Raw genomic sequence first — 12,835 nt, 5'->3', positions numbered from 1 at the left:
AGAGAGAGGTGGCACCGATACAGTCGTCGATATACCGACCGTATAGTTCGGGAGTGGGACCAGTGAAACTGGAGAATATATATATATATATATATATACACATGTATGTGTGTGTGTATATGTTTGTGTGTCTGTATTGGTCCCTCCCAACATCGTTTGACAATCGATGCTCGTGTGTTTACGTTCCTGTAACATAGCGGTTCGACAAAATAAAATGATACAACAAACTCGTTCAGTTTACTATTCCCAAAGTTTTGCAATAAAACCTTCCTTGCAAGTTGAATTCAACACATCAAACTATTTCGAATTTAGAATTGAGTTACAGATATTTCAAACGGTGTTTTAAAAAGTGTAATATCATAAAAATTAAGGGGCTCGTCCAGGATTCGAACCCGGGACCTCTCGCACCCGAAGCGAAAATCATACCTCTAGACCAACGAGCCAACTGTGAAAACAAGAATTGAACATATATAAGAAATAGTAAACTCTGAGACTTTTCTTTCACACGTATGTCTCTATTTCACGCCAAGTAGAATCACCGCTTCAAGGGTTAAACAGAGAATCATTTTATCGATTCAATGAAATTGAAGAAATTTGTGAAACCATTTTTATTTTCTTCCTACTATAAGCACAGGGCCTTGAATTTTGGGGAGAAGGGCAAGTCGATTACATCGATGCCAGTGTTTAAATGGCGCTTATTTTATTGATCCCGTGAGATCGAACTTCTTTCATCCTTCGTGGATGCTAAAATAAAATGCTTGGGGAATATTCAAACCCGAAAGAAAAATATTCACTGTATTTATCAGTGGAAAAATTTCCCTCTGTAGACAGTTAGGTGTAAACAAACTACGTAAGTTTGGAGTATTCACTAAGCAGGCTGATGAAGGGATGCACTTCTCGGGGGTTTTCTCCTCTTCAGCGCCAGAAACCGGAAAGGGAAACGCTGTGAGTTTCGAACTGCGCACATCACTGCTTAGAGTTTTCGTTCCGCATTTTAGATTTATTTCTGTGCCAAAATATTTTGTAGCAAATATAGAGTAACAGTTATTTTATTTTATTTATTTAAAAATGACAGGGCTCGTCCGGGATTCGAACTCGGGACCTCTCGCACCCAAAGCGAGAATCATACCCCTAGACCAACGAGCCTCGCTTGCTGGCGGTAGTCTAAATTATCATATTTCTTCTTAAAAAGCAAATATTAATAAGTGAATCCGAAAATATACGGGAAGTAGTAAACTCTGAACCTCAACTTGCACGCATGTGTATCTATTTCACTACATACCTTTGCATTTTTGCTTGTTGCAGTCATTAGAGTGCGGCCATGCTGGGGCAGCATCTTGAACAATTTTAGTCAAGCGAATCAACCCAAGTACTTATTTCTTTTTTGGAAGCCAGTTGCGTATTTTGTCGTTTTTGCTATTGATCAACCGCTAAGTTACGGTGACATAAAAACACCAACACCGGCTGCCAAGCTGTTGAGGACGACAAACACAGAAATAAGACACACACACACACAGATATATATATATCCAGCATGGCCACAGTGAAATGACTGAATCTAGTAAAAGAATAGTATATATATATATATATATATATATATATATATATATATATATATATATATATATATATATATATATATATATATATATAAATATATATATATATATATATATATATATATATATATATATATATATATATATATATATGTATCTATGTATGTATGTATGTATTACGGCGGGCTTCCATCAGATTCCCCAAAAAACAAGAACTTGGTCGGCCGGAGGCTAGAGTAGAAGACACTTGTCTAGAGCAGTGACTCTCAACCACTTTTTTTTTTATCTATGGTCCCCTTCGGGTACTTTTTCAGGTGGGCCACCATTCTCATAGCCATTAGATGTTTGAAAGTTAATTTTACAGATACTGCTTTCAAAATTATTATTTTGCTGATCGCATATTCAGTTTGGCGGAACTATGTCGGTTGAACTATGTGACAAATTAGAGAGAGAAACATGGCGGTTCCTTGTAATGAATGCATCCAAAGCAAAATCTTTCCATGGGCCAGTAAAATAATATTGTGGACCCAATTTATTATTTTGCATATGTGGACCCACAAAACTGTTATATGGACTCCGGTTAAGAACCACTGGTTCAGAGGTGTGGTTCTCTTCTCCGATGCGAGAGGTCTCAGTTTCAAGTCACAGATGAGTACCGGTTAATTATTTTATTCAATAATAACCGGAGATATTCTGAAACATCGGAAATATCCTATAGGCACAAGGTTCGACGTTCTGAGCGAAAGGGTTAGATTACATCGACTCCTGCGTTCAACCCCTACTTATTTCAGCCCCGAAAGGGTGAAAAAATTTCACCCCCGAAAGGGTGAAAAAATTTCACCTCAGAACGTAAAGACGGGCAAAATGTTGCTAAGCACTTTGTCCGGCATGATAACGATTCCGCCAGATCGCTTCCCTCGAAACATGCGAAATATCAAAAACACAAGCTCGTTCAATTTACTATGCCAAATTCTTTGCAAAAAAACTTGCAAGTTGCATTAAATAATGTTCATATCGTGTTTTTTGTTTTTCTATTTTCTTTTCTGTGTGAATGTTCAGCTTACATAACCGGTCTGAAATCAAAAGCCTTCTGTAGGAATCATAAACTTTCTTGTCCATCATGGAATGTGTTTCCACATTTAAAGTTTAACAAATGGAAGAACAATAAAAATAGATATTGTTATTATTTGGGGATGATCTCGGCCTACCTATTCAGTCTGAAGATGGAATGGACAGGGCAAAACCAGAGGGGAGAGGAGAAACAAAGAACAGGAAGTCATAGAAGAGGTTTACAGAATATGTGATGAAATAACTCTGACAAATAATAATAATAATAATAATAATAATAATAATAATAATAATAATAATAATAATAATAATAATAATAATAATAATAATAAAAAGACCAGATATAGTTGTCAAAGATCATGAAGAAAAAAATGCTTTCTAATTGATGTATCAATACCAGCAGATGACAATGTTTCTCTAAAAGAAATGGAAAAACTTTCAAAATACAAAGACCTGGAAATAGAGATAACTCGAATGTGGAATCTAAAAACAGAAACAATTCCTATCATAGTAGGTGCCTTAGGTATAATAATAAAAAAATATTCAGACAAATACATAACAAAAACACCAGGACTTACAAATATATATAACATACAGAAAATTGCACTACTGGGTACTGCACACATTCTACGCAAAACACTTTCAATACAGTAAACATAAGAGCACCACAGCAAACCACAGCACATACCCAAGGCGCACAGAGCTGCGCTCGGTAGTGAAGTGAAAGCACGTTATAAAAATAAAACTACTGAATAATAATAATAATAATAATAAATGCCCGGATGCAGTACCAGGCAGTGGTTCTCGTGGCTTCTGATCTTAATTGATTGGAAGTGTTATCACGTACATTGTTTTGTCTTGGTATAAAAGATGGGCTACAGCAAATATTCTGCTTAATACCACAGATTTGCTTGTCAGTTGTTTGACGTTAACCAGTTGAGCATGTCCCTTGGTGGCTGGCGATATGTGCATCTCTGATCATGAGCAGAAGTAATTGGGGAGCTTCTTCCCAACATCCACGCCTGTGCTTATGTTAAAAAATCTTTGCGAAAAAGTTTCAAGCTGAATGTAACTCATAAAAATCTACAGAATTTAAAATTGGGTTGAGGAAATAAAGAAAAAAACGTTTTAAATAATATAGTATCAGAAGTGTAATGATAAAAATAAAGCAGAAAATTAATGGGTTCGTCCGGGATTCGAACCCGGGACCTCTCGCACCCTAAGCGAAAATCATACCCCTAGACCAACGAGCCAATTAACAATTCTCGCTGAAAATTATCTAGTAATTGTAACTATGTAGTGGCGAGTTCAGTCTCATGGAGTGGTACTTAAACAAGGATCTTCTACAATAGCTTGATGTGTGGCTGTTGAACTTCTCTTTCTGTCTTTCGCTCTTTCTCTCTCTATCTCTGTTTATGTGTGTGTATATGTGTTAGTGAGAGAGTGTACACGCATATGTGTTGGTGTATGTATGTATTTGCCTTTGGCGCCAACATTCTATCGCTTGGCAGCTGTTGTTGGTTTGTTTATGTCGCCGTGATATAGCGGTTCGGTGAAAGAAACCCCATAAAATAAATATCAGACACAAAAAATAGGTATTGTGGATTCATTCGACTACACCCTTCAGTGCTCCAGCATGATCGCAGTCCAGTGGCTAAAGCAATTAAAGGACGAAAAATAAATTCGACGTAAATTCGACAAGGATCGAGAAACGGACGGGAGTTTTGAACATGAATAGGCGCTGGCGTGGCTTTGTGGTAAGAAGCTTGTTTCCCAACCACATGGTCCCGGGTTCAGTCCCACTGCGTAGCACCTTGGGCAAGTGTCTTCTACTATAGCCTCAGGCCGACTAAGCCTTGGGAGTGGATTTGCTTGGAAACTGAAAGAAGCCCGTCGTATATATGTATATATATATATATATATATATATATATATATACACGTATGTATGTATATATTTGTGGGTTTGTATCTGTGTTTGTCCCCCACCATCACTACCATCACCGCTTCACAATGGATGTTGGTGTATTTACGTCCCCTTAACCTAGCAGTTCGGCAAAAGACGCCGATAGAATAAGTACCGGGTTTGCAAAGAATAATTCCAGTGGGTCGATTTCTTCGACTAAAAGGCGTTGCTCCAGCATGACCAGAGTCAAAATGACTGAAACAAGTTAAAAGGAGAAGAAGAATGTAAAAGAATAAGAGAGTAATTCAAGCCATTACAAAAAAAAAAAACAAAAGAAAACGAAAATTGGGCTCGTCCGGGATTCGAACTCGGGACCTCTCGCACCCTAAGCGAAAATCATACCCCTAGACCAACGAGCCAACTGATGAAATCGAAGGCTTTTACAATGAACACTAAAATCGAAAGCTCTTAAATCCAACTCTTTCTCATGTCCATCTGTTTTACTCTATGGAACACATCATTTGTGATAGAATGTAATGTTCTATGATCGGTTTATTATAATTATCAATCCGTCATAGTATTATACATGATCTACAGCTCATCTTTTATTTTTTACTTTTTACTTGCTTTTGTCAATAGAACGCGGCCACGCTGACGCACCGCCTTGAAGACGTTTTAGCCGAACAAATCGACCTCTGTACTTATCATTTTCTGATAGCCTCCTGCTTATTCTAATATTAGTTGTTAACGATAGAAGAAGGCTTTGCAGCAAATATTAATTAGTGCGTCCAACCTAACTTGGAATATTGTTTATAACGCCGTAGACTGCGGTAAACGTCCCAAGAAATTATCCGTGTAGATGACAAATGCTTAGAAACAGATATAATATGGGCAGACGATATTTCGGTAGCACCGGCACATGGCACTGTTGTATCACGGGATTTCTCCATATCGCGGATCATCAGCGACAGGTAGCCAAATTCCGGATGCCAGAACGACAAATCAGACAAACCGATATAGTTTTAACACTGGTTAATCTGTCAGTGAACAGATATTGGTATCAAGTTTTTAGCACAAGGGTAAGTTGATTACATCGACCCCAGTGCTCAACTGGTACTTATTTTATCGACCACGAAAAGATGAAAGGCAAAGTCGACTTCGGCAGAATTTGAATTCAGAACATCAAGCCGGACGAAATACCGCTAAGCCTTTTGCCCGGCGTTTTAACGCCTCTGCCAGTAAGCCGCCTTACACTGCAATAAATGCTAGGTGTCAGGTAGGCAACGCCGTTTCAAGTGTTTTAACGACAAGAATCGCCACTAGCTTCATCGGGTGACTTACCCTTTATTTATGAAATATGAATGAAAGTGAAGCGACAAAAAGTTCAGATGGTGCTGGATACGAACCCGTGGCCCGTGGACCCCGAAAACAGGATCATGGAGACCAATAAGTCTCCTGCACCGCTGCGTCCCCATTGTTTGCATTTTGGTTTACAGTCAATTCGTTGTGTGGTAAGTAGCTTGCTTACCAGCCACATGGTTCCGGGTTCAGTCCCACTACGTGACACCTTGGGCAAGTGTCTTCTACTATAGCCTCGGGCCGACCAAAGCCTTGTGAGTGGATTTGGTAGACGGAGACTGAAAAGAAGCCCGTCGTATATATATATATATATATATATATATATATATATATATATATATATATATATATGTATATATATATATATATATATCATCATAAATATACAGGGATTAGCAATTGAGTTGCTTCTCCAACATACTGAAAATTCAGAAATAGCAGTCAAAGAACTACTGATTCCAAACTACAAATTTTCTCTAAAGCGGATGGCGATATTTATGGCACACATAGAACAAAAAACCGGAGGGAAAAGCGTAAACAAAACCAAGCCTTTAGTTAATTGGATACGAATCGTTTCATGGTTAAGTGAATGGAAATTTCACTATTCCAATCTTCAGCCCAAATATTCTTTGAGGTGAGGTGCCTGAACTCACTAGCCGATGAATTCGTAAGTGCCTTTCTTATCGTTGATTTTTGGTGTCGCATGGCCAAAAATTACCGTGAATTTTTTTAGAGACACTTTCAAATTTATCAGAATATTTGGGCTGAAGATTGGAATAGTGAAATTTCCATTCACTTAACCATGAAACGATTCGTATCCAATTAACTAAAGGCTGGGTTTTGTTTACGCTTTTCCCTCCGGTTTTTTGTTCTATGTGTGCCATAAATATCGCCATCCGCTTTAGAGAAAATTTGTAGTTTGGAATCAGTAGTTCTTTGACTGCTATTTCTGAATTTTCAGTATGTTGGAGAAGCAACTCAATTGCTAATCCCTGTATATTTATGATGATAAATAGTTCTACCGATAAAGGTTTTTTTCATACTGAACTACTTGGCAAAATTGTTAATTATTAATTCTATTATTAATTGACGATTCTCTGCCCTTATTCTTGTATATTTTATATTTGATATCTCTAAGTTAGATGGTTAAACCGTAAATCCTTCCACACAGGACTTTTTCATACGGGACTATTTGTGACGCACATGGAATAGATTTTCTTTGAGGTGAGGTGCCTGAACTCGCTAGCCGATGAATTCGTAAGTGCCTTTCTTATCGTTGATTTTTGGTGTCGCATGGCCAAAAATTACCGTGAATTTTTTTAGAGACACTTTCAAATTTATCAGAATATTTGGGCTGAAGATTGGAATAGTGAAATTTCCATTCACTTAACCATGAAACGATTCGTATCCAATTAACTAAAGGCTTGGTTTTGTTTACGCTTTTCCCTCCGGTTTTTTGTTCTATGTGTGCCATAAATATCGCCATCCGCTTTAGAGAAAATTTGTAGTTTGGAATCAGTAGTTCTTTGACTGCTATTTCTGAATTTTCAGTATGTTGGAGAAGCAACTCAATTGCTAATCCCTGTATATTTATGATGATAAATAGTTCTACCGATAAAGGTTTTTTTCATACTGAACTACTTGGCAAAATTGTTAATTATTAATTCTATTATTAATTGACGATTCTCTGCCCTTATTCTTGTATATATATATATATATATATATATATATATATATATATATATATATATATATATATATATATATATATATATATATATATATATATATATATATATGTATATATATATATATAAATATATATATATATATATGTATGTATGTATGTATGTATGTATGTGTGTGTATATGTTTGTGTGTGTGTGTTTGTCCCACCAACATCGTTTGACAACCGATGGTGTGTTTACGACCCCTTAGCGGTTCGGCAAAAGGAACCAATAGAATAAGTACCTGACTTGCAAAGAATAAGTCCTGGAGTCGATTTGCTCGACTAAAGGCGGTGCTCCAGCATGGCCGCAGTCAAGTGACTGAAACAAATAAAAGAGTAAAAGAGTAAATTGCGGGTAAATATATATAAGACGACGGAAGTGTGTTCAGCTATTTTGCCGAACGACCTATGCAAATGATTTGTTTCTAATGATCAAATGTATGTGCTGTACATTGGCTCGCTCCTCCCCTCAAATCAACGTTACCTAAACAGGTGCACAGTGTACCACACGTCAGGTGTCGAAGTGATCACAGTACAAAATGAGTTGAAGTGATTTACTCAGGAACACAACGCTCCACGCGGTTTAGGAGTTGAAACCCTCAATGGTAGGGTGACAAACACACATACATACATACATACATACATACATACATACACACGTATGAGTGGCTGTGCGGTAAGTAGCTTGCTTACCAACTGATTTCGGGTTCAGTCCCACTGCGTGGCACCTTGGACAAGTGTCTTCTACTTTAGGTTTGGGCCGACCAAAACCTTGTGAGTGGATTTGGTAGACGGAAACTGAAATAAGCCCGTCGTATATATATATATATATATATATATATATATATATATATATATATATATATATATATATATATATATATATATATATATATATACATGTATGTGTGTGTGTATATGTTTGTGTGTCTGTATTTGTCCCTCCCAACATCGTTTGACAATCGATGCTGGTGTGTTTACGTTCCTGTAACATAGCGGTTCGACAAAATAAAATGATACAACAAACTCGTTCAATTTACTATGCCAAAAATTTTGCAATAAAACCTTCCTTGCAAGTTGAATTCAACACATCAAACTATCTCGAATTTAGAATTGAGTTACAGATATTTCAAACGGTGTTTTAAAAAGTGTAATATCATAAAAATTAAGGGGCTCGTCCGGGATTCGAACCCGGGACCTCTCGCACCCGAAGCGAAAATCATACCTCTAGACCAACGAGCCAACTGTGAAAACAACAATTGAACATATATAAGAAATAGTAAACTCTGAAACTTTTCTTTCACACTTATGTTTCTATTTCACGCCAAGTAGAATCACCGCTTCAAGGGTTAAACAGAGAATCATTTTATCGATTCAATGAAATTGAAGAAATTTGTGAAACCATTTTTATTTTCTTCCTATTATAAGCACAGGGCCTTGAATTTTGGGGAGAAGGGCAAGTCGATTACATCGATGCCAGTGTTTAACTGGCGCTTATTTTATTGATCCCGTGAGATCGAACTTCTTTCATCCTTCGTGGATGCTAAAATAAAATGTTTGGAGAATATTCAAACCCGAAAGAAAAATATTCACTGTATTTCTCAGTGGAAAAATTTCCCTCTGTAGACAGTTAGGTGTAAAACTACGTAAGTTTGGAGTATTCACTAAGCAGGCTGATGAAGGGATGCACTTCTCGGGGGTTTTCTCCTCTTCAGCCCCAGAAACCGGAAAGCGAAACGCTGTGAGTTTCGAACTGCGCACATCACTGCTTAGAGTTTTCGTTCCGCATTTTAGATTTATTTCTGTGCCAAAATATTTTGTAGCAAATATAGAGTAACAGTTATTTTATTTTATTTATTTAAAAATGACAGGGCTCGTCCGGGATTCGAACCCGGGACCTCTCGCACCCAAAGCGAGAATCATACCCCTAGACCAACGAGCCTCGCTTGCCGGCGATAGTCTAAATTATCATATTTCGTCTTAAAAAGCAAATATTAATAAGTGAATCCGAAAATATACGGGAAGTAGTAAACTCTGAACCTCAACTTGCACGCATGTGTATCTATTTCACTACATAGCTTTGCATTTTTGCTTGTTGCAGTCATTAGAGTGCGGCCATGCTGGGGCAGCATCTTGAACAATTTTAGTCAAGCGAATCAACCCAAGTACTTATTTCTTTTTTGGAAGCCAGTTGCGTATTTTGTCGTTTTTGCTATTGATCAACCGCTAAGTTACGGTGACATAAAAACACCAACACCGGCTGCCAAGCTGTTGAGGACGACAAACACAGAAATAAGACACACACACACACAGATATATATATATCCAGCATGGCCACAGTGAAATGACTGAATCTAGTAAAAGAATAGTATATATATATATATATATATATATATATATATATGTATGTATGTATGTATGTATGTATGTATTACGGCGGGCTTCCATCAGATTCCCCAAAAAACAAGAACTTGGTCGGCCGGAGGCTAGAGTAGAAGACACTTGTCTAGAGCAGTGACTCTCAACCACTTTTTTTTTTATCTATGGTCCCCTTCGGGTACTTTTTCAGGTGGGCCACCATTCCCATAGCCATTAGATGTTTGAAAGTTAATTTTACAGATACTGCTTTCAAAATTATTATTTTGCTGATCGCATATTCAGTTTGGCGGAACTATGTCGGTTCCTGAGGAATTTCAACCATGTTTCGTGGTCTGCTACCACAACAGCTCCTTTATAGGATCCAGTTAGCTGAAGACATCATCAGGAGGAACCACGTCCGGTTTCGGCCCCTACTCCTCTACCGTTTTGACGTGGCGGGGCCCCTCCTTTCGGAGGTGTCTTCAGCTCTGGTGTTGGGTGCATGTCTCTTTCTTCTATTCCCGGGCCTCTTCGATGCAGCATCAACAAGTGTCAGCGTCCGACTGATCATCGTGTCAAGTTCCCCTTTTTATATCTGCTGCTAGGCTCCAGCAGGCAGCCCCAGCTAGTTGTCACGTGACACTGTCTAAATTTCCCGCTGCTAGGGTCCAGTAGGCAGGACCAGCAAGTTGTCACATGACACTGTCTAAACTTCCCGCTGCTAGGCTCCAGCAAGTAGTTCCAGCAAGTTGTCACATGACACTGTCTGAACTTTAACTGACAATGGAGGGATGCAGTACCAGGCAGTGGTTCTCGTGGCTTCTGATCTTAATTGATTGGAAGTGTTATCACGTACATTGTTTTGTCTTGGTATAAAAGATGGGCTACAGCAAATATTCTGCTTAATACCACAGATTTGCTTGTCAGTTGTTTGACGTTAACCAGTTGAGCATGTCCCTTGGTGGCTGGCGATATGTGCATCTCTGATCATGAGCAGAAGTAGTTGGGGAGCTTCTTCCCAACATCCACGCCTGTGCTTATGTTAAAAAATCTTTGCGAAAAAGTTTCAAGCTGAAAGTAACTCATAAAAATCTACAGAATTTAAAATTGGGTTGAGGAAATAAAGAAAAAAACGTTTTAAATAATATAGTATCAGAAGTGTAAATATAAAAAAAAAGCAGAAAATTAAGGGGATCGACCGGGATTCGAACCCGGGACCTCTCGCACCCTAAGCGAAAATCATACCCCTAGACCAACGAGCCAACTGACAATTCCCGCTGAAAATTATCTAGTAATTGTAACTATGTAGTGGCGAGTTCAGTCTCATGGAGTGGTACTTAAACAAGGATCTTCTACAATAGCTTGATGTGTGGCTGTTGAACTTCTCTTTCTGTCTTTTGCTCTTTCTCTCTATATCTCTGTTTATGTGTGTGTATATGTGTTAGTGAGAGAGTGTACGCGCATATGTGTTGGTGTATGTATGTATTTGCCTTTGGCGCCAACATTCTATCGCTTGGCAGCTGTTGTTGGTTTGTTTATGTCGCCGTGATATAGCGGTTCGTTGAAAGAAACCCCATAAAATAAATATCAGACACAAAAAATAGGTATTGTGGATTCATTCGACTACACCCTTCAGTGCTCCAGCATGATCGCAGTCCAGTGGCTAAAGCAATTAAAGGACGAAAAATAAATTCGACGTAAATTCGACAAGGATCGAGAAACGGACGGGAGTTTTTAACATGAATAGGCGCTGGCGTGGCTTTGTGTTAAGAAGCTTGTTTCCCAACCACATGGTTCCGGGTTCAGTCCCACTGCGTAGCACCTTGGGCAAGTGTCTTCTACTATAGCCTCAGGCCGACTAAGCCTTGGGAGTGGATTTGCTTGGAAACTGAAAGAAGCCCGTCGTATATATGTATATATATACACACGTATGTATGTATATATTTGTGGGTTTGTATCTGTGTTTGTCCCCCACCATCACTACCATCACCGCTTCACAATGGATGTTGGTGTATTTACGTCCCCTTAACCTAGCAGTCCGGCAAAAGACGCCGATAGAATAAGTACCGGGTTTGCAAAGAATAATTCCAGTGGGTCGATTTCTTCGACTAAAAGGCGTTGCTCCAGCATGACCAGAGTCAAAATGACTGAAACAAGTTAAAAGGAGAAGAAGAATGTAAAAGAATAAGAGAGTAATTCAAGCCATTACAAAAAAAACCCAAAAGAAAACGAAAATTAGGCTCGTCCGGGATTCGAACCCGGGACCTCTCGCACCCTAAGCGAAAATCATACCCCTAGACCAACGAGCCAACTGATGAAATCGAAGGCTTTTACAATGAACACTAAAATCGAAAGCTCTTAAATCCAACTCTCTCTCATGTCCATCTGTTTTACTCTATGGAACACATCATTTGTGATAGAATGTAATGTTCTATGATCGGTTTATTATAATTATCAATCCGTCATAGTATTATACATGATCTACAGCTCATCTTTTATTTTTTACTTTTTACTTGCTTTTGTCAATAGAACGCGGCAACGCTGTCGCACCGCCTTGAAGACGTTTTAGCCGAACAAATCGACCTCTGTACTTATCATTTTCTGATAGCCTCCTGCTTATTCTAATATTAGTTGTTAACGATAGAAGAAGGCATTGCAGCAAATATTAATTAGTGCGTCCAACCTAACTTGGAATATTGTTTATAACGCCGTAGACTGCGGTAAACGTCCCAAGAAATTATCCGTGTAGATGACAAATGCTTAGAAACAGATATAATATGGGCAGACGATATTTCGGTAGCACCGGCACATGGCACTGTTGTATCACGGGATTTCTCCATATCGCGGATCATCAGCG

At 38.3% G+C, this 12,835-nt stretch overlaps 7 non-coding genes across 7 annotated transcripts; all 7 read right to left on the bottom strand.

Annotated features, from left to right (window-relative positions):
- Positions 1–371: 371 nt before the first annotated feature.
- Positions 372–443, bottom strand: Trnap-cgg (transfer RNA proline (anticodon CGG)). The gene has a single exon. It is a non-coding gene; the product is annotated as a tRNA-Pro (tRNA).
- A 631-nt stretch (positions 444–1,074) lies between these two features.
- On the bottom strand, positions 1,075–1,146 carry Trnap-ugg (transfer RNA proline (anticodon UGG)). The gene has a single exon. It is a non-coding gene; the product is annotated as a tRNA-Pro (tRNA).
- A 2,662-nt stretch (positions 1,147–3,808) lies between these two features.
- Trnap-agg (transfer RNA proline (anticodon AGG)) lies at positions 3,809–3,880 on the bottom strand. The gene has a single exon. It is a non-coding gene; the product is annotated as a tRNA-Pro (tRNA).
- A 999-nt stretch (positions 3,881–4,879) lies between these two features.
- Positions 4,880–4,951, bottom strand: Trnap-agg (transfer RNA proline (anticodon AGG)). The gene has a single exon. It is a non-coding gene; the product is annotated as a tRNA-Pro (tRNA).
- A 3,839-nt stretch (positions 4,952–8,790) lies between these two features.
- Trnap-cgg (transfer RNA proline (anticodon CGG)) lies at positions 8,791–8,862 on the bottom strand. The gene has a single exon. It is a non-coding gene; the product is annotated as a tRNA-Pro (tRNA).
- Positions 8,863–9,490: 628 nt separating this feature from the next.
- On the bottom strand, positions 9,491–9,562 carry Trnap-ugg (transfer RNA proline (anticodon UGG)). Its single transcript has one exon. It is a non-coding gene; the product is annotated as a tRNA-Pro (tRNA).
- Positions 9,563–12,215: 2,653 nt separating this feature from the next.
- Positions 12,216–12,287, bottom strand: Trnap-agg (transfer RNA proline (anticodon AGG)). Its single transcript has one exon. It is a non-coding gene; the product is annotated as a tRNA-Pro (tRNA).
- Positions 12,288–12,835: the final 548 nt, after the last annotated feature.

Source organism: Octopus bimaculoides, unplaced genomic scaffold (genome assembly GCF_046866305.1).
Source record: "Octopus bimaculoides isolate indiv1 unplaced genomic scaffold, ASM4686630v1 contig339, whole genome shotgun sequence".
NCBI lineage: Eukaryota > Metazoa > Mollusca > Cephalopoda > Octopoda > Octopodidae > Octopus > Octopus bimaculoides.
The sequence above is the reverse complement of the archived record's forward strand: the minus strand, read 5'-3'. Positions and strand labels throughout refer to the sequence as shown.